Source organism: Triticum urartu, chromosome 2A (assembly GCF_056163025.1).
Source record: "Triticum urartu cultivar PI428250 chromosome 2A, HENAU_Tu73, whole genome shotgun sequence".
Classification (NCBI taxonomy): domain Eukaryota; kingdom Viridiplantae; phylum Streptophyta; class Magnoliopsida; order Poales; family Poaceae; genus Triticum; species Triticum urartu.
Window position 1 is genome coordinate 632,704,714 of NC_141874.1, and position 3,646 is coordinate 632,708,359.

Here is a 3,646-nt window from a genome sequence, read left to right on the forward strand (position 1 = left end):
ATCGTTCTTCATGTCCTTGCCCTCGGTGTAGAATGTGTAGCCGTTGATATCGTACGCCTCATAGGTCATCAGGTTGTGCTCGGCGCCCTGTGACAAGGCGAATATGAGTTGTTCTTCCGCGGAAGAATCCTCATGTAAAGGGTACGACAGAAGCTTCTTCTTGAACCAACGCGTGAAACATGAGCTGTGCTCTTTGATTATATCTCCGTCCGTCCTCTGTTGGCCTCGGTCATTGTACGTCTTCTCAATAAAGGTTTTGTACTCTACCACCCAAGGATCGACCACGTCTATGTGTTGTAGCACGACTAGGTTTGCTCTTTCAAAGTCGGCAGTCTACCCTCTAAGTCGACATGCATTTCGCGGCGACCCTCATGGTGACCCCATCCAGCGAGCCTGCCGAGGTGCCTGTTGACGGGCAAACCAACGGGGTTCTCGATGCCTAGATAATTCGTGCAGTAGAAGATGCACTCTTCGGTCAGAAAGCCCCTGGCTATACTTCCCTCTGGACGTGACATGTTGCGAATGTATCCTTTGATGACACCATTCATCCTTTCGAACGTCATCATGCTGTGCAGGAACGTCGGCCCGAGTTGGATGATATCCTCCACGATATGGACCAGCAGATGCACCATAACGTTGAAGAATGCGGGTGGGAAGTACATCTCAAGCTCGCATAGTATCACCACGATCTCTTCCTGTAGCCTTCTGAGTTGCCTCACGCCAACCGACTTCCGAGAGATGACGTCGAAAAAGTTGCATAGGCCAAATAGCGTTTCACGGACGTGCGCGTCCATGATCCCATGGATTGCAACTAGAAGTATCTGCATCATCAGCACGTAACAGTCGTGAGACTTCATCCCGCTGAACTTCTGCTTCGCTGGGTCTAGGTATCTGCTTATCTTCCCCGTGTAACCGTAAGGAAGTTTTACTCCTACGAGGCAGGTGAAAAACTGCTCGATCTCCTCCTGACTTAGAGTGAAGCACGCGGGAGGGTAGTCATTTCCGGTCTTCTTGGCCTTTTTTTGCCTTTGCGACGACTTTCTGTGTCCTGCTTCGCCTCATCATCATTATCATCATCATCATCATCATTAGCGTGAAGCTCCTGCCTGATGCCCATTGATTTCAAGTCTGCCCTTGCTTTCGGCCCATCTTTGGTCCTCTCTGGCATGTTGAGCAGGGTACCAAGCAGACTCTCACACACATTCTTCGTGATATGCATGGCATCAAGGCTGTGAGGCACATGGTGGATCTTTTAGTACAGCAAGTCCCAGAAAACAGACCTCGTTTTCCATACCTTCAGCAGCGGCTCTGGCGCCTTTCGCTTCTTTCCCGGCTCTGGCGCCTTTTGCTTCTTTCCCGGCAGTGGGCAATCTTTCCAATTTTTCAACAGCCCGTCTATTTCCTCGCTGCTCCTCGTACGCGGGCGTCTTCGAAGTTCGGTTTCACCATCGAACAGATCCTTGCGTTTCCTCCACGGGTCATCGTCGCGAAGCCACCTTCGATGTCCCATGAACACGGTTTTCGAAGACCCGGGATCTCTATCTAGCTGGCGATATGTTATGTCATCCATGCACCTGACGCATCCATAAAATCCGTGGACCACCTGCCCCGCGAGATATCCGTAACCGAGATAGTCGTGCACCGTCGTGAGCAGTGCGACTCTCATAGGGAAATATTCTTTCTCTGCGGCGTCCCACGTATTGGCTGGCGTTTTCCACAGCGTGTCTAGCTCCTCTTTCAGCAGCCCCAGATACAGATTGATGTCGTTCCCTGGTTGTTTCGGCCCTTCAATTAGCATACTCATGTGAATGTACTTCCTCTTCATGCACAACCAGGGGGGAAGGTTGTACATCCACACAAACACAGGCCAGGTGCTATGTGTGCTTCTCTGGCTGCCAAACGGATTGACTCCATCGGTGCTCGCGCCCAGCACGATGTTCCTTGGATCCTTCCCAAATTCTGGATGTTCGAAGTTCAACTCTTGCCACTAGCTCCCATCCTTAGGGTGACTCAGCATCTTGTCTTTTTTATTTATCTCCGGATCATTTGCGTCATCTTCTTGCTTCTTCTCCTCCCTATCCGCGTGCCAACGCAGGAGCTTTGCTACCTTAGGGTCCGCGAAATACCGCTGCAGACGAGGAGTGATCGGAAAGTACCACACCACTTTTCGAGGAGCTTTCTTCCTCTTCTTGTATCGAGTGACGCCGCACACCGGACATATGGTAGACTCTGCGTGCTCGCCCCGATAAATGATGCAATTGTTCATGCACACATGGTATTTCACGTGCGGTAAATTCAGAGGCACACGACTTTCTTCGCCTCCTCGAAACTGGTCGGGCACTTGTTCCCCTTGGGAAGACGTTCGTGCCAGAATGACATGTTCTCGTCGAAGCATGCGTCGGTCATTTTGTGTTTTACCTTCATCTCCAAAGCCATGAGCGTTACTTTCAGGCGGGTATCCTCGGGTCTGCATCCTTCATACAATGGAGTAACCGCATTTATCTCTAGTTGATCCAGCTTGGCTTTCTCTCGGGCGACAGCTCTTGCGTTATCCGTCTGCTTGAGAAGCAGCTCTTGAATATGAGGGTCCTGCACCCAGCCCATCGATGGTCCATCATCGTCTGCTCCTCCGGCATCTAGATCTTCATGATCATGCCCTTCGTCTGCTCCGGCATCTTCCTCATCATCATGTCCGGCATCTTCTACATGATGACTGTGTACAGCATCACCGTCGTGATCATGTCCTGGAGATTCTTCGTCTTCTCGCCCGCCCGAGCCGCGGTGGTTGTCTTGCTGCCCTTCCTCATTTCTTCCCCGACCCCCATGGACGACTTCATAGTCATCTTCATCACCTTGCCACCGATAGCCATCCATGAAACCACGCAAGAGCAGGTGGTCCCGCACCTGCCCGGAATCCGGGTCCGCAATAAGGCTCTTCAGCTTGCATCTTCGACACGGACATCTTATCTCCGTCTCGTTCTTTTGAAGCATCTCGGCCTTCGCGGAGCTCAAAAACCTATTCACGATGCCTTCGGTCATCATGCGGACCATGGTCGCCTGCGGGGTAGAGCAAAACGATATTTTAGAACCAAGAAAAAATTTGGCATGACTTTCCCTAAAAATAGGACCAAAAAGAATGCATAGTGCCAAAATTCTCGCCGAAACGGAAATGAATCAACATTCCGACAAAATATTGGCAACTATCGCATTTCAAATACCGGTACCTGCAAACACAAACATATATGTAACACCACAAACATATGCAACACCACAAACATACATAGATCTAGCTAGGCCACAAAAAGTGCATGTGCACGTTGTTGGAGCGAGCTAGGGAGAAAAAAAGTAGATCTACAACATGAAGATAGCTTTCCCCTTACTTACCTATCAAAAAAGGTAATTTCAACACTTAATTTTGATGAGTCTATGGTGCAAATGAGGTGAGGAGGAGGAGGCAGCCGACAAGCTTAGAGAAGGAGGTGGGGGAAATGAAGTGGGGAAAGTGAGTGTGTAGGTGTGGCTGTCCAAAAATATCTAGCTGTCCCATGTTACTAATGGCGCACCACAGAGACATGCGCCATTAGTAACCCAACATACTGATGGCGCACCACACAGACATTAATAATTTTTATACTAATGGCGCACC